The 22,894-nt window shown below is 35.6% G+C and overlaps 1 non-coding gene and 1 pseudogene across 1 annotated transcript; both read right to left on the reverse strand.

The window, feature by feature from the left end:
* Positions 1-6,908: 6,908 nt before the first annotated feature.
* Positions 6,909-7,012, reverse strand: LOC130942337 (small nucleolar RNA R71). Its single transcript, XR_009070911.1, has one exon. It is a non-coding gene; the product is annotated as a small nucleolar RNA R71 (small nucleolar RNA).
* A 6,991-nt stretch (positions 7,013-14,003) lies between these two features.
* LOC130939667 (uncharacterized) lies at positions 14,004-16,151 on the reverse strand (annotated as a pseudogene).
* Positions 16,152-22,894: the final 6,743 nt, after the last annotated feature.

Raw genomic sequence — 22,894 nt, forward strand, 5'->3', positions numbered from 1 at the left:
ACTTCACTATCTTTAACCAAGGTTAGATTCATCAAATTTTTTTTGGATTCAACCCAATCCTTTCTAGGACAATTCCAGCTTCTACCCAAGCCAGATTTGACTAGGAACTCAACCTAGATTTACAACCACTAAGTGTTCTCCCAACTTAGCAAGAGAATCCTCCAGGATCATGATAACAAAACAGAAATACATACAAAGAATTTTTGAAATAAACATTTGGCTTTTCTCCAAGTCTAACTCTCTCTGCCTTTTTTCACTCAATGGCTTTTTCTTACATTCCTCATCGAAATGCCTTTTTCCATTGAAACAAAGAAAGATTAAATTAAGAAAATGAAATATTCAATTGAAAACCATGAAGGAGAAAAAGGTATAGCTCTGTAAGCTATGAAAATTCAAACTTTGTACTCTCACTTCTTGCTTCAATCCTTGGCTGTTTACCCCTTTAAATAAAGGAGTAAAGCTTCTAAAGCTTGAAACTTATCTTCAGCAACTTATTTGACCCCGTCTTCCCCAATATCAATAGCAGCAGCGACGCAAAACAGAGATAGGATAGTACTGGTGATTTAACAGTACATGCATTCATACCTTTAATATTCACTTTCATCATTTTTTATATTGCTTCTTGAGTCTGAGCCATGTACCAAAACTTTGGCTCCAAATTTTTTTCGACCATTGATTTTTTATAAAGCTCCACAACCTCCATTTGAATCGGATTTCCTATTTTGTGCATGCAAAAGGAGAATTTTTTCAACAATCTTTAATGAAGTACAAATGAGAAAACTTTTCTCTGTTGTAGCCTTGAGATGTGATCTTTACTTGAAGCCCTAGATTTTTTGACTTTCTTCTTCTTTTCTTGAAAACATTAAATCCCTTTTTTCACTTCTGATTTGAGCCCTAATTAGATTTTTTTCTTTCTTGTTTTCTTTCTAAACTTCACGTGGGTAAGAAAAAAGAGAGAAGAAATAATTTGGTTTGGTGGTTTACGTTTAGTTCAAATGCAAATGGAGTTGCCAATATTAGTTAGAAACCAAGTTAAGTGAATGGACTTGGATCATAGTTTGTGCTTTAAGTTTGTTTTGGGCCATCCAGAATTTTTTCCTTCTTTTGATCCATATATAATTTTTGTTTGCTAACCATACTATCTTGTTTCTTTTTTGGGCTGTGTTAGCTTATTGTTTCTAATGAGAAATTGTTGGTGTAAGTAATAAATATTCCCTTGAGTCATGAGTGTATGTGGGTCTGAGAATTGTTGTTGGCCCAGTTTGCTTTATATTAATTTCCTGCATAATTAAGCAAATTAATCCCACACACAATTGGACTTTTAACCCAATAATAATATTTAGTCATCATCAATTAATTTCTTGTTAGTTCTTTAAACTCAACACATCTTATATCAAATTTTCAAAATATTCACATTATTACATCGAAATATTTAAACAAATAACAAATAATATGTAACTACCTTTGTTATTAATAAGGGTGAACATGGATCGAATAATATTCGCATTTGATATGCAAATTGCGGATATTATCCAATTCGCATGGTCATTAGATTCGATCTGCATTCTAATAGGATCAGATTGTAGATATCACATCTATATTTACGAATCTGATATGCAAACTTACAGATACACAACACATAATATATATATATATATATATATATATATATATATATATATATATATATATATATATATATAATAGTTTAGTCTTCCTTTTTTAAAAACCTAAAAAATTCTTTTCTCTTATGGCACATTTCACATACTCTACTCTCTAAAAAATTAACATATAGTATAATAATACATAATTATTTAATAGTATAGTTTTTTTTATAAAAAAATATTTTAATAAGATATCTACTTAATTTGAGTGATGCGATATTTTTTTAACCTTATATTTATATTTTGTATAACTTTTTAATATAAAGCTTTTAAATTTTGTTATACTCCAAATTTATTAAAAATAAGTTTTTAAAAATATTTTCTATTTTGCGGATACATCCTGTGCGGATCCAATCAGATAAGTTTAGTACATATCAAATTGATATTTTAGCTATATCCGATCGGATCCGTATGCAACCCTAATTATTATATTCCTAATCATTGTAACACCTTATTCCCCACATAAAAAATGAAGCAAATACAAATAATTTTCCTAGCAAATAAACAAGAAAAAAATCTACCCTTTCTACATAGAATTATTTCATCACTCTAATCCTACAACTCTATCATATAGGTTTAGGTTTTTATCCTAAACATACAACAATTCACAAAATAAATTGGTTTCAATTTATAACTTAGTTGCACTTATATAAATTAAAAATTATTAGTTTTAATTTTAAATAAAGTTTAATAACAATAAAATTAATTAATTTCATTAATTACATACCTAAAAACAAAAAATCTATGAAACTCCTTTGCATTTACTCACAACCTGTGATAATAGTCCCATGAGCACCAACTCTTCTGAAAATCTATAATTAAAGAGTTGTTGTAAAATAAATAAGAAAGAGGTGATAAAATAAAGTATAAATAAAAAAATACTACTATCAATATTTACCAATACTATTACGCTACTATAAAGATAATATATTAATATTATATTAGTATTGTATGAAGAGAGAATAAGGTATTGAACTCATAGTTTTTACCTCGACTCATTAAGCTAACTCAAAATCGTAATTCGTTGAATCGTAAGACGGAATGTAAATATAACTCGTAAATTATAAGAATTTAGAAAAATTTAATAGCAAAATCTAATTTTACAGAGAATAAAATAAATCTCAAATAAACTAAATTACCCATAGAATTATAACTAATATATATATACCATAACAAGTCAAAAGTCACAATTCAACACAAATTCACAAATCAAAACACAAATTCACAACTCACAAGTTCATACGACACTAAAATAAATTCAAATAGCAAATAAACCAACCAAACTACTAGAATGAATAACTAATTAACTAAAATCTAAACAAGTTATTTAATAATCATTCTATTCTTTATCAGTCATAAAATCTTCACGAGTTTCTGATGAGCGGATAATTTATACGCTTTTTGGCATTGTTTTTAGGTAGTTTTTAGTAAGTTCAAGCTACTTTTAGGGATGTTTTCCTTAGTTTTTATGTTAAATTCACATTTCTGGACTTTACTATGAGTTTGTGTGTTTTTCTGTGATTTCAGGTAATTTCTGACTGAAATTAAGGGATTTGAGCAAAACTCTGAAAAAGGCTGACAAAAGGACTGCTGATGCTGTTGGAATCTGACCTCCCTGCACTCGAAATGGATTTTCTAGAGCTACAGAACTCCAAATGGCGCGCTCGCAACGGCGTTGGAAAGTAGACATCCAGGGATTTCCAGAAATATATAATAGTCCATACTTTATTCGGAAATTGACGACGTAACTTGGCGTTGAACGCCAAGTACATGCTGCTGTCTGGAGTTAAACGCCAGAAAAACGTCATGATTCGGAGTTGAACGCCCAAAACACGTCATAACTCGGAGTTCAACTCCAAGAAAAGCCTCAGCTCGTGGATTGATCAAGCTCAGCCCAAACATACACCAAGTGGGCCCCGGAAGTGGATTTATGCATCAATTACTTACTCATGTAAACCCTAGGAGCTAGTTTATTATAAATAGGATGATTTACTAATGTATTAGACATCTTTGGTCTCAGTTTTGTTTTATTCTTCATCCTAAGAGGCTATTGATCACGTTTTAGGGGGCTGGCCATTCGGCCATGCCTGAACCTTTTACTTATGTATTTTCAACGGTGGAGTTTCTGCACACCATAAATTAAGGGTGTGGAGCTCTGCTGTACCTCAAGTATTAATGCAATTCTATTTTCTTTTATTCAAATCTCTCTTATTCTTATTCCAAGATATTCATTCGCACCTAAGAACATGATGAATGTGATGATTAGATAACCCTCATTATCATTCTCACTTATGAACGCACGTGATTGACAACCACTTCTGTTCTACATGCAACAGAGCTTGAATGTGTATCTCTTAGATTCCCCAACAGAATCTTCGTGGTATAAGCTAGATAGATGGCGGCATTTATGAGGATCCGGAAAGTCTCACCTTGTCTGTGGTATTCCGAGTAGGATCCTGGGAATCCGGAAAGTCTCACCTTGTCTGTGGTATTCCGAGTAGGATTCCGGTAATGAATGACTGTGACGTGCTTCAGACTTGCAAGTGCTGGGCGTGATGACAAACGCAAAAGAATCAAGGGATTCTATTCCAGTAGGTGCGGGAACCAACCAGTGATTAGCCGTGCTGTGACAGAGTGCGTGAGCGTAGTTTTCACTGCGAGGATGGGATGTAGCCATTAACCATGGGTGATGCCTCCAGACGATTAGCCATGCGAGTGACAGCCGCAGAGGACCATTTTCCCGAGAGGATTGAAAGTAGCCACCGCTGATGGTGAACCCCTATACACAGCTTGCCATGGAAAGGAGTAAGAAGGATTGAATTGAAGCAATAGGAGAGCAGGCGTCCTTGAGCCATACAACATCTCCATGCGCTTATCTGAAATTCCCACCAATGAGGCTGCATAAGTATCCCTTTTATTATTTCTTTTCTTTTTATTAACTGATTTTCTAAATTCCATAATTTTATCTGCCTGACTGAGATTTACAAGGTGACCATAGCTTGCTTCATACCAACAATCTCTGTGGGATCGACCCTTACTCACGTAAGGTTTATTACTTGGACGACCCAGTACACTTGCTGGTTAGTTGAACGGAGTTGTGGATTTAACCAGTGCCATAATAAAGCTTTCATCTCAAAATAGTTAGAACATGGATCACAATTTCGTCCACCAAGTTTTTGGCGCCGTTGCCGGGGATTGTTCGAGTATGGACAACTGACGGTTCATCTTGTTGCTCAGATTAGGTAATTTTCTTTTCAAAAAAAACCTTTTTCAAAGTTTTTCTTGTATTTTTTTCGTTTTTCTTCACATTATTTTCGAAAAAAAATTTAATAAAAATACAAAAAAAATCATAAAATCATAAAAATAAAAAATATTTTGTGTTTCTTGTTTGAGTCTTGAGTCAAATTTTAAAGTTTGGTGTCAATTGCATGCGTTTAAAATTTTTCTTGCATTTTTCGAAAATCCCTTGCATTCATAGTGTTCTTCATGATCTTCAAGTTGTTCTTGATAAGTCATCTTGTTTGATCTTGATGTTTTCTTGTTTTGTGTTATTTGTTGTTTTTCATGTGCATTTTTGCATTCATATTTTCCAAGCATTAAAAATTTCTAAGTTTGGTGTCTTGCATGTTTTCTTTGCATCAAAATTTTTTTTAAAATTATGTTCTTGATGTTCATCATGATATTCAAAGTGTTCTTGGTGTTCATCTTGACATTCATAGCATTCTTGCATGCATTCATGGTTTTGATCTAAAAATTTCATGCATTGAGTATTTTTGTTGTTTTTCTCTCTCTTAATTAAAAATTCAAAAATCAAAAAAATATCTTTTCCTTATTTCCCTCCAAATTTTCGAAATTTTGGGTTGACTTGGTCAAAAATTTTCAAAATTAGTTGTTTCTTACAAGTCAAGTCAAAAATTTCAATTTTATAAATCTTATCTTTTCAAAATCTTTTTCAAAAATCATATCTTTTTCATTTTTTTTCTATTTTTCGAAAATTTTAAAAATTATTTTTCAAAAATCTTTTTCTTATCTTTTGTATCTAATTTTCGAAAATTCACTAATAATTAATGTGATTGGTTCAAAAATTTGAAGTTTGTTACTTTCTTGTTAAGAAAAGTTCAATCTTTAAGTTCTAGAATCTTATCTTGTAGTTTCTTGTTAGTGAAGTAAATAATTTCAAAATTTTTGAATTAAATCTTTTTTATCTTTTATTTGATCTTTTTCAAAAATTTTATCTTTTTCAAAATTTAATTTCAAAAATATCTTATCTAACTTACTATCTTCTTATCTTTTTCAATTTTGATTTCAAATCTTTTTCAATCAACTAACTAACTTCTTGTTTGTTTCTTATCTTTTTCAAAACCACTTAACTACTTTTCCCTCTCTAATTTTCGAAAATATCTCATCCCTTTTTCAAAAATTTCTTTTTTATTAATTAATTATTTTAAATTTTAATTTTAATTACATCTTATCTCTAATTTTCGAAAATCACTAACTCCTTTTCAAAATTATTTTCGAATTTTCTCTTCTCTTTTCTTATTCTATTTAATTATTTAATTGCTAACACTTCTCTTCACCTCCCTTCATCCAAAAATCCGAACCTCCTTCTTCATTCTTCTACCCCCTTCTTTTTCTACTAACATAAAGGAATCTCTATACTGTGACATAGAGGATTCCTCTTTCTTTTCTTGTTTTCTTCTCTTTCATATGAGCAGGAACAGGGATAAAGGAACTCTTGTTGAAATTGATCCAGAACCTGAAAGGACTCTGAAGAGAAAATTAAGAGAAGCTAAATTACAACAATCCAGAAGCAACCTTTTAGAAATTTTCGAACAAGAGAAAGAGATGGCAGCCGAAAATAATAATAATAATGCAAGGAGAATGCTTAGTGACTTCACAAAACCAACATCCAAGTTTGATGGAAGAAGCATCTCCATTCCTGCCATTGGAGCCAATAACTTTGAGCTGAAACCTCAGCTAGTTGCATTAATGCAACAAAACTGCAAGTTTTATGGACTTCCATCTGAAGATCCTTATCAGTTTTTAACTGAGTTCTTGCAGATCTGTGAGACTGTAAAGACGAATGGGGTTGATCCTGAAGTCTACAGGCTCATGCTTTTCCCTTTTGCTGTAAGAGACAGAGCTAGAGTATGGTTGGATTCACAACCCAAGGATAGCCTGGACTCATGGGATAAGCTGGTCACTGCCTTCTTGGATAAGTTCTTTCCTCCTCAAAAGCTAAGCAAGCTGAGAGTGGATGTTTAAACCTTCAAACAAAAAGATGGTGAATCCCTCTATGAAGCTTGGGAAAGATATAAGCAGCTGACCAAAAGATGTCCATCTGACATGTTTTCAGAATGGACCATATTAGATATATTCTATTATGGTCTCTCTGAATTTTCGAAAATGTCATTGGACCATTCTGCAGGTGGATCTATTCACCTGAAGAAAACGCTTGAAGAGGCTCAAGAACTCATTGACATGGTTGCAAACAACCAGTTCATGTACACTTCTGAGAGGAATTCCGTGAACAATGGGATACCTCAGAAGAAAGGAGTTCTTGAAATTGATACTCTGAATGCCATATTGGCTCAGAACAAAGTGTTGACTCAACAAGTCAACATGATCTCTCAAAATCTGAATGGATTGCAACATGCATCCAATAGTACTAGAGAGGCAGCTTCTGAAGAAGCTTATGATCCTGAGAACCCTGCCATGGCAGAGGTTAATTACATGGGTGAACCTTATGGAAACACCTATAACTTATCATGGAGAAATCATCCAAATTTCTCATGGAAGGATCAACAAAAACCTCAACAAGGTTTTAACAATGGTGGACGTAATAGGCTGGGCAATAGCAAGCCATATCCATCATCCTCTCAGCAACAGACAGAGAATTCTGAACAAAATACTTCTAATTTAGCCAATATAGTCTCTGATCTGTCAAAGGCTACTTTCAGTTTCATGAGTGAAACAAGTTCCTCTATTAGAAATCTGGAGGCACAAGTGGGCCAGGTGAGTAAGAAAGTCATTGAAACTCCTCCCAGTATTCTCCCAAGCAATACAGAAGAGAATCCAAAAGGAGAGTGCAAAGCCATTGACATAGTCAAAGTGGCCGAATGCACAAGGGAGGAGGAGGACGAAAATCCTAGTGAGAAAGACCTCCTGGGACGTCCCTCAAGCAAGAAGGAGTTTCCTATTAAGGATCCAAAGGAATCTGAGGCTCATACAGAGACCATAGAGATTCCATTAAATCTCCTTCTGCCATTCATGAGCTCTGAAGACTATTCATCCTCTGAAGAGGATGAAGATGTAACTGGAGAGCGAGTTGCTCAATATTTAGGAGCTATCATGAAGCTGAATGCCAAGTTGTTTGGTAATGAGACTTGGGAAAGTGAACCTCCCTTACTCATTAATGAACTGGATACTTGGATTCAGAAAATTCTACCTCAAAAGAAACAAGATCCTGGCAAATTCTTAATACCCTGTACCATAGGCACCATGATCTTTGAAAAAGCTCTGTGTGATCTGGGGTCAGGGATAAATCTTATGCCACTCTCTGTAATGGAGAAGCTGGGGATCATTGAGGTACAACCTGCCTTGTTCTCATTACAACTGGCTGACAAGTCATTGAGACAAGCCTATGGAATAGTAGAGGACGTGCTGGTAAAGGTTGAAGGCCTTTACATCCCTGCTGATTTCATAATCTTAGACACTAGGAAAGAAGAGGATGATTGCATCATCCTCGGAAGACCTTTCCTAGCCACAGCAGGAGCTGTGATAGATGTCAACAGAGGAGAATTAGTCCTTCAATTGAATGGGGAATACCTTGTGTTCAAGGCACATGGCCATCCCTCTGTGACAGAAGAGAGTAAGCATGAAGAGCTTCTCTCAGTTCAGAGTCAAGAAGGACCCACACAGTCAAACTCTAAGTTTGGTGTTGTGAGGCCACAACCAAACTCTAAGTTTGGTGTTAAAATCCTATATCCAAACTCTAAGTTTGGTGTGGACAACTATACAACATTGACCTGATCACCTTGTGGCTCCATGAGAGCCACTGTCAAGCTATTGACATTAAAGAAGCGCTTGTTGGGAGGCAACCCAATTTTATTTATCTAATTCTTATTTTATTGTTATTTTGTGTTTTATTAGGTACATGATCATGAGGAGTCACGAAAAAATCAAAAAAATTAAAAACAGAGTCAAAAACAGAAGAAAAAAAAAATTTCACCCTGGAGGACGCACAGGCTGGCGTTCAACGCCAGTAAGATGCATCTGGCTGGCGTTCAACGCCAGAACAGAGCACCATTCTGGCGCTGAACGCCAGAAACAAGCAACATCCTGGCGTTGAACGCCAGGAATGTGCCTAGAGGAGAAAAGCTGGCGCTGAACGCCAGTAACAAGCATGAAACTGGCGTTCAACGCCAGAAACATGCATTACATGGGCGTTGAACGCCCAGAACATGCACCAATGGGCGTTTGAACGCCAGAATGATGCATGAAGGCATTTTACATGCCTATATGGTGAAGGAATGGTATTTCTTTACACCTCAGGATCTGTGGACCCCACAGGATCACCTTAGGATCTGTGGACCCCACAGGATCCCCACCTACCATATTCCCACCTTACCTTTTAATCCTAATCACACTCTCCTAATCCTAAATCTCATTCTCCCTACTCTCCATGTCACACTTCCCAACACCCATCACCAATCACCTCAATTCCTCTTCCCAATTTCCTCATTCACCATTCACATCACCCCACTCTTCCCCATAAACCCCACCTACCTTCATAAAATTCAAATTCAACTTCAAACCCATTCCCACCCAAATTGGCCGAACACCCACCCTCCCCTCTCCCTATAAATACCCTTCCCTTCTACTTCATTTTCACACAACACAACACCTTCTTCTCCCACATAACCGAACCTACCTCTCTCCCTCTCTACCATATCTTCTTCTTCTTCTTCTACTCTTCTTTTCTTTTTTGCTCGAGGGCGAGCAAAAATTTTAAGTTTGGTGTGGTAAAAGCATAAGCTTTTTTTTTTGTTTTTCCATTACCAATGGCACCTAAGGCCGGAGTATCCTCTAGAAAAGGAAAAGGGAAGACAAAAGCTTCCACCTCCGAGTCATGGGAGATGGAAAGATTCATCTCCAAGAGCCATCAAGACCACTTCTATGATGTTGTGGCAAAGAAGAAGGTGATTCCTGAGGTCCCTTTCAAGCTCAAGAAGAATGAGTATCCGGAGATCCGACATGAAGTTCAAAGAAGAGGTTGGGAAGTCTTAACCAACCCCATGCAACAAGTCGGAATCTTAATGGTTCAAGAGTTCTATGCCAATGCATGGATCACTAGGAACCATGACCAAGGTATGAACCCAAGTCCAAAGAATTATCTCACAATGGTTAGGGGGAAATACTTGGATTTCAGTCCGGAAAATGTAAGGTTGGCATTCCACTTACCTATGATGCAAAGTGATGAACGCCCCTACACTAGAAGGGTCAACTTTGATCAAAGGTTGGACCAAGTCCTTATGGACATTTGTGTGGAAGGAGCTCAGTGGAAAAGAGACTCCAAAGGCAAGCCAGTCCAACTAAGAAGACTGGACCTCAAGCCTATAGCTAGAGGATGGTTGGAGTTCATTCAACGCTCCATCATTCCTACTAGTAACCGATCTGAAGTTACTGTAGATCGGGCCATCATGATTCATAGCATCATGATTAGAGAGGAAGTAGAAGTTCATGAGGTCATCTCCAATGAAATCTACAAAATAGCCGACAAGCCCTCACCTATGGCACGGCTAGCTTTTCCTCACCTTATTTGCCATCTATGTTACTCAGCTGGAGTTATCATAGAAGGAGATGTCTCCATTGAAGAAGACAAGCCCATCACCAAGAAAAGGATGGAGCAAGCAAGAGAAGCTCCTCACGGTTCTCAAGAGGTACATGAGGAAGCTCATCATCAAGAAATCCCTGAGATGCCTCAAGGGATGCACTTTCCTCCAAACAACTATTGGGAACAACTCAACACTTCTTTAGAAGGATTGAGTCACAATGTGGAACAACTAAGGGTGGAACATCATGAGCACTCCATCATTCTCCAAGAAATAAGAGAAGATCAAAGAGCAATGAGGGAGGAGCAACAAAGGCAAGGAAGGGACATAGAAGAGCTAAAGAACATCATTGGTCCTTCAAGAAGAAGACGCCACTAGAGGTGGATTCATTCCTTGTCCTTTATTTCTTTCTGTTTTCGTTTTTTTTTTAGTATTATGTTTATCTATGTTTTGTGTCTTTATTTCATGATCATTAGTATGTAACCATGCCTTAAAGCTATGAATAAAATCCATTAATCCTTCACCTTTCTTAAAAGAAAAATGTTTTAATTCAAAAGAACAAGAAGTACATAAATTTCGAAAATAGCTCTTGAAATTAGTTTAATTATATTGATGTGGTGACAATACTTTTTGTTTTCTGAATGAATGCTTGAACAGTGCATATATCTTTTGATCTTGTTGTTTATGAATGTTAAAATTGTTGGCTCTTGAAAGAATGATGAACAAAGAGAAATGTTATTGAGGATCTGAAAAATCATGAAATTGATTCTTGAAGCAAGAAAAAGCAGTGAAAAAGAAAGATTGCGAAAAAAAAAAAGAAGGAGCAGTAGAAAAAGCCAATAGCCCTTAAAACCAAAAGACAAGGGTAGAAAGGGATCCAAGGCTTTGAGCATCAATGGATAGGAGGGCCCAAGGAAATAAAATCCAGGCCTAAGCGGCTAAATCAAGCTGTCCCTAACCATGTGCTTGTGTCATGAAGGTCCAAGTAAAAAGCTTGAGACTAAGTGGTTAAAGTCGTGATCAAAGGCAAAAGAGTGTGCTTAAGAGCTCTGGACACCACTAATTGGGGACTTTAGCAAAGCTAAGTCACAATCTGAAAAGGTTCACCCAGTTATGTGTCTGTGGCATTTATGTATCCGGTGGTAATACTGGAAAACAAAGTGCTTAGGGCCACAGCCAAGACTCATAAGTAGCTGTGTTCAAGAATCAACATGCTTAACTAGGAAAGTCAATAACACTATCCAAAATTCTAAGTTCCTAAAGAAGCCAATCATTCTAAACTTCAAAGGAAAAAGTGAGATGCCAAAACTGTTCAGAAGCAAAAAGCTACAAGTCCCGCTCATTTAATTATAATTAATATTCATTGATATTTCTGAATTTATAGTATATTCTCTTCTTTTTATCCTATTTGATTTTCAGTTGCTTGGGGACAAGCAACAATTTAAGTTTGGTGTTGTGATGAGCGGATAATTTATACGCTTTTTGGCATTGTTTTTAGGTAGTTTTTAGTAAGTTCAAGCTACTTTTAGGGATGTTTTCCTTAGTTTTTATGTTAAATTCACATTTCTGGACTTTACTATGAGTTTGTGTGTTTTTCTGTGATTTCAGGTAATTTCTGACTGAAATTAAGGGATTTGAGCAAAACTCTGAAAAAGGCTGACAAAAGGACTGCTGATGCTGTTGGAATCTGACCTCCCTGCACTCGAAATGGATTTTCTGGAGCTACAGAACTCCAAATGGCGCGCTCGCAACGGCGTTGGAAAGTAGACATCCCGGGCTTTCCAGCAATATATAATAGTCCATACTTTATTCGGAAATTGACGACGTAACTTGGCGTTGAACGCCAAGTACATGCTGCTGTCTGGAGTTAAACGCCAGAAAAACGTCATGATTCGGAGTTGAACGCCCAAAACACGTCATAACTCGGAGTTCAACTCCAAGAAAAGCCTCAGCTCGTGGATTGATCAAGCTCAGCCCAAACATACACCAAGTGGGCCCCGGAAGTGGATTTATGCATCAATTACTTACTCATGTAAACCCTAGGAGCTAGTTTATTATAAATAGGATGATTTACTAATGTATTAGACATCTTTGGTCTCAGTTTTGTTTTATTCTTCATCCTAAGAGGCTATTGATCACGTTTTAGGGGGCTGGCCATTCGGCCATGCCTGAACCTTTTACTTATGTATTTTCAACGGTGGAGTTTCTGCACACCATAAATTAAGGGTGTGGAGCTCTGCTGTACCTCAAGTATTAATGCAATTCTATTTTCTTTTATTCAAATCTCTCTTATTCTTATTCCAAGATATTCATTCGCACCTAAGAACATGATGAATGTGATGATTAGATAACCCTCATTATCATTCTCACTTATGAACGCACGTGATTGACAACCACTTCTGTTCTACATGCAACAGAGCTTGAATGTGTATCTCTTAGATTCCCCAACAGAATCTTCGTGGTATAAGCTAGATAGATGGCGGCATTTATGAGGATCCGGAAAGTCTCACCTTGTCTGTGGTATTCCGAGTAGGATCCTGGGAATCCGGAAAGTCTCACCTTGTCTGTGGTATTCCGAGTAGGATTCCGGTAATGAATGACTGTGACGTGCTTCAGACTTGCAAGTGCTGGGCGTGATGACAAACGCAAAAGAATCAAGGGATTCTATTCCAGTAGGTGCGGGAACCAACCAGTGATTAGCCGTGCTGTGACAGAGTGCGTGAGCGTAGTTTTCACTGCGAGGATGGGATGTAGCCATTAACCATGGGTGATGCCTCCAGACGATTAGCCATGCGAGTGACAGCCGCAGAGGACCATTTTCCCGAGAGGATTGAAAGTAGCCACCGCTGATGGTGAACCCCTATACACAGCTTGCCATGGAAAGGAGTAAGAAGGATTGAATTGAAGCAATAGGAGAGCAGGCGTCCTTGAGCCATACAGCATCTCCATGCGCTTATCTGAAATTCCCACCAATGAGGCTGCATAAGTATCCCTTTTATTATTTCTTTTCTTTTTATTAACTGATTTTCTAAATTCCATAATTTTATCTGCCTGACTGAGATTTACAAGGTGCCCATAGCTTGCTTCATACCAACAATCTCTGTGGGATCGACCCTTACTCACGTAAGGTTTATTACTTGGACGACCCAGTACACTTGCTGGTTAGTTGAACGGAGTTGTGGATTTAACCAGTGCCATAATAAAGCTTTCATCTCAAAATAGTTAGAACATGGATCACAATTTCGTCCACCAGTTTCACAACTTTATTCCCAGGAGCAGGAGGAAGAGGTCCTTGGAGAAGTTCTTCAAACTCATTATCATCAAGATAAGAAATTGCCAAAGGATCCTTAAAGGCACCAACAACTCTATTACCACTTGCTCCATCATTTAAATCAGGATCTGGAATTAGAGCATCTAAATCTTGTTTTCTCCATCTTCGTTAGCAACAATTCACTCTTCATCAGAGTCCAACTCATCAAGACTATAGTCATAATCAAGACTTCTTCTAGTTTATTTTTTTTTTTGCTAATCTTGAGTTTGTCATCACAAACACAACATCATTTATGGTTTTAGCTTTCAAACGGTTTCTCCTTTTTTTGTGAACCTTTCAAAAGTAGATAAAAAAATATTAGACATTAGTCAAACAACAAGATAGAATTGAAAAATTAACAACCAAGTTTATAAAAGTAAAATGTAACTTATATTTAATTACTAACCATATCAAAAGCGCTCCAATTACGTTCACATCCAGATGAACTACATGTCAAATTCAAGACACGAATTGCAAATTGTTGGAGATTTGGATGCTGATCTCCATAAGAATCCCACCATTGAGCTGGAGTTTTAGTATAAATTGCATTTTGAGCTACTTTACTACCAAAAAACTCTTTTCGAGTCTTAAATCTTCAAGTTGAACATCCATCTTAGTGATTAAATTTGGATTTCCTGTCATCCTTTCCATACAAGCATAAAACTGTTTCTTAAGCTCATAAGCAATTTTAAAACCAGAGCTATAATGAATTTGAAGATTCAAATAATAGCCTGCAACATGCAATGGCCTATGAAGTTGGTTGCCCCATCTTGCATCATTAATATCCCAAATAGGTATATAACTAAAACATAAAAAATTAATAAATTAGTTACAAAATAAACAATATTTTCAGAATTCAAATTTTTCAACTCTCTCTGGCTTTTACTTTTCTACTTCTGCCGTTATTACATTTTACAATTACACTTTACACGTATCATTCAACATTATGTACAACTCTTATGCATTAATTAAAAAATAAAATAATTAGACACTTTACCTTCTCTCTACTCCTTGAAATGCATCTCGTATTTTCTCCTTTGCACTTGTCATTTCTTCATAAATAAATCCCATTGCCAGCTTTTCTTCTGAATCCACCATACGAAGCACATGAAGAAGAGGGTAGGCAGCCCTCAAACAAATTACGACTTCCTTCCAAAACACCTTATCTAACACCACACTTGCAATTATCTTTTCATCTTTTGTCTTTGCAAATTTACTAGAAGTCCATTGATTAGAAGGAAACATTCTTATTAAGAAATCCTTGTTGTCATTAAGACATCCCAAAGTAAGGTAAAAAGTTGCAAAATGGGTCATATCCGGCCTCACCAAATCTTTCCCCTTAGTGTGGATGTATAGTAGTGCAATAAGAGCAGTTCTAGCATATATGTAAGTAGTAATCTTTCTACCTTTATAAATTGTGTCCATGTGAAGTGTTACTTTTTTCCCAAGTCTTCTAACATTAAATCAATCAATGTGCTGCACAAGGCATCCAAAACAATTTTTTCCTCTTTTTCATTAGCATTTCTCCTGCAGCTTTGTAGTTAGCCGCATTGTCGGTGACAACTTGGATGACATTTTCTTCACCAACCTCTTTAACCACATCATCTATCATTTTAAAGATTTTATCAGCTGTCTTAGTAATGTGAGAAGCATCAATGGATTTAAAAAAAATAGTCCCTTTAGGACTATTAACCAAAAAATTTAGGATGATCCGTCTTCTCTTATCTGTCCAACCATTAGTCATTATTATGCAACTAACCTGCTTCCAATATTTTCTATGTTCTTCTAGTGATTGTTGAACAAGCTCCATGTGTTTCTTCAAAAGAGGCACCCTTAATTCATGGTAGGATGGTGGCTTGAATCTTTGCCCGTATCGTATAACTTTCTCAAACATTCTACTGTATTCCTCGCTCCTTGAAACATTAAAGGGGATGCCATTGTTGTAAAAAAAAAGCACTAATCTCTAAATATACTTTCTCTCTCAAATTCTTCTTAAATATATTGTTGATTGTTGTTTGAGTACTAATACGTGTTTTCTTGAATATGTTGCCATCTAGTTCTTTTCCCTTTCTTTTTTCACCAGTAGTGTCAACTTCTTTAGTAGCTTCTCCTGGGCTTGCCCCACCCATGTTTGTTTTCTTCATCAAATTCACTTGCAACCCACTCACAACATCCCACATCTGCTTCTTAACTTCATCACTGACAGTTGTACAAGCCCCAATATCTTTTTGAGTTCCTACTAAGTGATATTTCAATCTATAAACTCCCCCTGAAAAAATTTTATGACAGTATTTACATTGTATCTTCTTTCCATCTTCTCCAACAGATATCCCATGCTCCCATCCTACATCAGTTCTACTTCCAAGAGCATTCTTAGCAACTTTTCTTTTACAAGCAATTCCAGATGTACTTCATGACTGAAAAGCTGGAATGTTAGTCAGATTTTCACTTGCATTAGCTTAAGTCGATGCCATTCCTGTTCAGAAAAAAATGAAAACAGTAAATATTCAACGAATCAATTCAATATCATAGCAAAAATTCAACAATTTAACAAAAATTACAGAATTGTGTTCAATTTCAAGTACAACCATCCAAGTTCAACAACAAAAATTTAACAATCCAATTCGAACAAAAAATACCAGCATAACAAAAATTCAAGAATTATATTCAATGCCACAACAATTCATAGATATAGATAGTTATAAAATTATTGGGATAATATAGGCAACAAATAATGAAGACATTAGTGTATTAATGCTTATTGCATTACAACATGCACATGTTCCAGGGTCCCAACTTCTGCAGTATGTTTAGAAATGGTAGTTGTAGACTTGTACCCCTTTGACACACATAATCTAATGTCCCTTATTTATACAAACATGTATACACCAAAATAAGAGAGATAAGAAATTCAAAAGTACAGGACAATAAACAAGATTAATTAACAGTTATAACTTATAAGGTTTACTTCTTCTATATATCATATTTGTTATATCAACCTTTTAGAAAAGCTTATAAGATTTGCTAAAAAAGATTAATGGGTTTAGATAAAAGGATAATATATTGGTGCACATGCTGCCAATTGCAGCTTCTTTTTCTATGAATAGAGAAGCCCATGTTGTACTAGCCAAGGTTTTGCTGTACTAGCTAAGGGATCGGATAATATGTGAATTATTGGTAATTAACAATAACATAAAGGTTTTGCTGTACTAGCTAAGTCCCACTTCACATGATGCCATGTTACTTGTTTAGGGACACTTCTAGTTTCTAAATCTAAGGGTTGATTTAATTTAATTTAAAAAAAGGGGATTCTAGTTCTAGGTTATTGAATTGGAAGTAAAAGACACTGTATTTAGTGGATCTAAAAAGTTCTGATCTCATGGATTTTAGTTGAATCTTTTATATATGGCTCTGTTAAGATTAGGATACTTTAATTCAGAATCGGATAGTTACTGACATATATATAAGAGGCTGTGAAGAATAATATGGTTCCTTGTTAACTAAATTATTTTCATAGAAATTGAAAGAAGTTAATCTTTAAAAATTTTGCCATCACCAATTTGGTCCAGAACAACACTTCATCAAGTAAAGAACTGACAATTAACCAATTCGTAATTCACATCTGTAATTACTTACAAAAACTTTAAGTAAAGAATGAAAGGTCGCTTATACGATGACCTGATATGAAATACATATTTGCAATAAACATGAACAGATAAATTAAATAGTTAACCTCAATTTGAAAACCTACCATAATTCATATAAAATCATAATCTAAATTGAACAATATAAATCTGCAATATAATCAGTAAACCAATAAAGATAGACAATAGCAATTCAACCTGCAATATAATCAATAATAAACAAGCACAACAACATATTGAGCTGACATTGAAGAGGAGAAAAATTAAAAAAGTTTTAACATACCTAAACTACCAGTTAAGGGGAGGAGAAGAACAGTAGCAACCCAGATTCCAGAAATAGAAAGGGAAAGCCAGAGAACCAGAGACAAAGAGACAGAGCCAGAGAATCTCACAAATTACAATCACAAATTGACGCTCACATAGTCCAGCCCAGCCACCACCAGTATAATTCCACAACAACGACAGCATACCTTATGGTGAGGCTGTGACAGTGACACACCAAATTGGGGATTTTGGTCGCGCAAAATTCAAACTTCAGAGGGATAGAGAGATAGAGTCAGAGAGAGTCAGAGATAGAAAGACTTGAGAAAAGGTGAAATTTTGGCCATGGAGATAAACTGTAAAGTGGGAAAGGTAAAGAGATTAGGGAATTTACTATTCAGATTGGGCCATTGGGTTGGACTGGGCTGCAATCAGGATAAAAAAAAAAGAGCCTCTTCAATCTTGAACACAACATCGGGGCAGAAATGTGATTCCAGCGGCTCTGCATTTTTGCGTGGCGATTCCACACGAAGATGCTTGGTCCTGGACGAGAAGCAAAACCGAGACTGAGGGACGATGCAGAAACATGAACTCATGCGTTTCCATGAGTTGAAACGTGATTTTGACTACCTTGAGAGAGAAAGTAAAGAAGTGCTTTATTGTATAATAAAAGAGAGAGAGAATATTTGTTGTTAATATTGCTGTGTGTATTGTCTCGTACCATACCCCCTATTTATACATGTATAGGGTTCATATTTTCAACCTTCATTAATGTAAATTGTTTCTTGGTAACATGAAAACTGAGTCACCCGCATGACTAAAGAAAAACCCAGTGGAAAAAAACCATTTAGGATTATTGCCTCGTTAAAACCTGACTAAAGAAAAACCCAGTAGAAAAAAACCTTAGTGAAGAAAAAAGAGTACAATATCATTTGTGACGGAGACTGCCTCATTAAAAACCTTGTAAACTCAAAAGTCACATAATTAGAGATACACAAAACGATCAAAAAAAGTTAGTTAATTGAAAAAACTAAACCGAATAAACTGAAGAACAACTTACCACAATAATAAAGGTGGTTCTGAAATCTCGAATTGAGCTCCGACGAAGGAGAAAACGACGATGAAACTTTAGGCAGAAAGAGCAAGATTAGAGTGAGTAGGAGAATCAGGAATGTAGAAGGAAAATTAAGATGTGGTAGGGTGTGACATTTTAATTTTCTGTATTCTCATGATAGACGGTTGGGTAATGGGTTACTGCATTCACAAGACATGATTCGAACTCTCAACATTCACTCAAATAGACTAATAAGTTAATTACTAGACCAATTCAAGTCAATTATAATAAAATACCTATGACTCCAAACACTGTTTCATTTAAAACTCTTTAGCGATGGACCCGTTTGTAATATTAATTGCCATGAACTTTTAAATTCAGATGATTGACAACCAAGTTGTTGGTAATGTTAACTGAATGTGTGTGTATGTGTTACAAAAGATTAGATCATTATTAACGTATTTATGATATTTAAAAAAGTAAATAATAATGATTTAGTTGTTGCTTAGTATAATAGAAAATAAAAATTATATATTTTGCGAATGACCTTGCTATTGGTAAAGTATTTCCAAATTTAATTATTTACAGATGACAAAATAGATTTATTCAATTATTGTCTCAAAATTTTTCATTAAATACACAAAAAATTTATCAAATACAAAAATTATTTGCTTCTTATAAGAAATTATATTATTTTGTGCTCTTTCTTTCTCTCTCTGTGTGTGCATGCGTGCGTGCGTATTATCCACTTAATTTCGATGCTTACAGATTAATGATCATATTTTAACTATATAGTTGGTGGATCCTCAACTAAATAGGATCCACAAGTTAGAAACAAAAAAGGAAGAAGAAAAGAAAGTGGCTTATAGCCACCGAGGAAGAGAGAAATTTAAAACTGTCATTTTTGAACAAGAAAGAAAAGGAACCGTGAGGGAGAGAGAGTGCGCCATCATCGAAGAAAAGAAGAATTGGAGGAAAAATGGTGGTACCATTTTGATCTCATTGATCTGGTAAATTTGTTTCATTTCTTATGAAATTTTAGTATGTTATTTCCAGTGTAGAGATGAAAATTAGGATATAATTTGTTACTTGTATTACCTTCTCTTTCGTCTAATTTGAGATACTCACTTTTATAGAGGGTTTATGTTGATTCCATCAGTTTTGATGATGCATTTTTTTTATTGTTGAGATGTCCTAGAGCTACTACGAAGACTGATTGTGTACCCATTATTTTTATAGTGGAAGATTTTACTAGACTAGGTCCTGTGGATTTTTTGTCCCTTTTTTAGAAATTTTTCTACAATAAAATTTTAGTGTTCGATTATTTAATTTCTACCATTATATTTGCTTCTTGAGTATATTTGGAGTTGCCTATTTAATCGCACAAGTTGTGAAAAATTATTTTTGGTGCTCCCGCTGTTAGACATGTTCTTATTGAACCTTAGTTTACCCAACAAAGTGGTATCAAAGCTTTGGTTATTTATTTCTATGTTGATTAAATGGAGAAAAATACTCATGGTCCAAATATAGTCAAATTGAATTCAAAAAATTTACTCAATTTGGAAGACCCTCATGGAAGATATATTGTATAGCAATGACTTGTATGATCCTGTAGAGGGGATAAATCCAAAGGTACTAAATCTGATCTTGAATGGAAGAAGTTGAATTGGAATGCAGTTGTTTTGATTAGGCAATGGCTTGATCTTAGCGTGTATCCACATGTTGACACCGAAACGAATGCCGAAAAGATGCGGAAGAAATTGAAGGAGTTATATGAAAGGAAGAATGTACAAAACAAAGCTTTCTTGGTTAGGAAGCTTGTCAATATAAAGTATATTGAAGGTAAATCAATGTTGGAGCACTTGAGCATATTTCAGGAAACAGTGAACTAAGTGACAAATAATAAAATCACTTTAAATGATGAGTTGCAAGCCTTGTTGTTGTTGAATTATTTACCTAACAGTTGAAAAGTTCTAGTTGTGACATTGACTAACTTAGCTCCAAATGAAAAGTTGACGTTAGAATGGTTAAAGAGAGCATGTTGAATGAAAAAGTCAGAAAAAAGAGCAAGGTTTGATTAATGCCTCCTCTCAGTCAGAAGCACTTGTTTCAGAGTCATGGGAGAGAAGTCAAAGTAGAAAACCTCATAATTCTGACAGGTCAGAGAGTCAAAGCAAGTTAAGAGAAAAGTACAAGCCAAGAAAGGAGTTCATTTGTCACCATTGTGGCAAGGCGGGGCATATCAAGAGGCATTGTAGATTTTTTAAAAGAGAATAATCAAGGGGAAGAAATGAAGACAAAGGTAAAAATAGTGATAAAGAAACTGTTGCTATTGTTTATGAAGATGTTCTTATCATATATGATGAAAATTATGTGAACATTGTCTGTGATGATTCTAGTTGGATTATGGACCCTGGTGCCTCATGTTATGTCATTTTGAGGCATGAATTTTTTACTTCCTATACTGTTGAAAATTTTGGCAAGATCAAATCAGGAGATAAAGAAGTGTGTGATATCATCGGTATGAGTGATATGTGGCTTAAAACCAACATGGGATGCAAGTTGTAGTTGGAAAATGTTAGGTGATGAGCGGATATTTTATATGCTTTTTGGGGATAATTTCATGTAGATTTTAGCATGTTTTAATTAGTTTTTAATAGAATTTTATTAGTTTTTAAGCGAAAATCATATTTCTGGATTTTACTATGAGTTTGTGTATTTTTCTGTAATTTCAGGTATTTTCTGGCTGAAATTGAGGGAGCTGAGTAAAAATCTGATTTAGGTTGAAAAAGGATTGCTGATGTTGTTGGATTCTGACCTCCCTGCACTCGGAATGGATTTTTTGGAGCTACAAGTGTCCAATTGGCGCGCTCTCAATTGGGCTGGAAAGTAGACATCTAGGGATTTCCAGCAATATATAATAGTCCATACTTTGGGCGAAGATAGACGACGTAAACTGGCGTTCAACGCCAGTTCCATGTTGCAGTCTGGCGTTCAGCGCCAGAAACAGGTTACAAGTTGGAGTTCAACGCCAGAAACAGCCCAGGCACGTGAGAAGCTTAAGTCTCAGCCCCAGCACACACCAAGTGGGCCCCAGAAGTAGATTTCTGCACCAATTATCTTAGTTTAGTCATTTTCTGTAAACCTAAGTTACTAGTTTAGTATTTAAACAACTTTTAGAGACTTATTTTGTATCTCATGACATTTTTAGATCTGAAATTTGTACCTTTTGGCAGCATAAGTCTCTAAAACCCATTGTTGGGGGTGAGGAGCTCTGTAACGTCTTGATGAATTAATGCAATTATTTCTATTTTCCATTCAAACATGCTTGTTCCTATCTAAGATATTCATTCGCGCTTCACTTTGAAGAAGGTGATGATCCGTGACACTCATCACCTTCCTCAATCCATGAACGTGTGCCTGACAACCACCTCCGTTCTACATCAGATTGAATGAGTATCTCTTAGATCTCTTAATCAGAATCTTCGTGGTATAAGCTAGAATTGATGGCGGTATTCATGAGAATCCGGAAAGTCTAAACCTTGTCTGTGGTATTCCGAGTAGGATTCAAGGATTGAATGACTGTGACGAGCTTCAAAATCGCGATTGCTGGGTGTGATTACAAACGCAAAAGGATCAATGGATCCTATTCCAACATGATCGAGAACCAACAGATGATTAGCCGTGCTGTGACAAAGCATTTGGACCATTTTCACTGAGAGGATGGGAAGTAGCCATTGACAATGGTGACACCCTACATAGAGCTTGCCATGGAAGGAACTTTGCACTTTTGCATGTAAGAAAGTATTATGTTGCAGGAATTCAGAGGACAAAGCATCTCCAAAACTCCAACATATTCTCCATTATTAAGCAACAATTATTTATTTTATGCTCTTTTATTTTTCGTAATTCAAATTGATAATTATAATTGATATCCCGACTAAGAATTACAACATAACCATAGCTTGCTTCAAGCCAACAATCTCCGTGGGATTCGACCATTACTCACATAAGGTATTACTTGGATGACCCAGTGCACTTGCTGGTTAGTTGTACGGATTGCAAAAGTATGATTGCAATTTCGTGCACCAAGTTTTTGGCGCCGTTGCCGGGGATTGTTTGAGTTT

This window comes from Arachis stenosperma, chromosome 7 (assembly GCF_014773155.1).
Source record: "Arachis stenosperma cultivar V10309 chromosome 7, arast.V10309.gnm1.PFL2, whole genome shotgun sequence".
NCBI classification, from domain to species: Eukaryota; Viridiplantae; Streptophyta; class Magnoliopsida; order Fabales; family Fabaceae; genus Arachis; species Arachis stenosperma.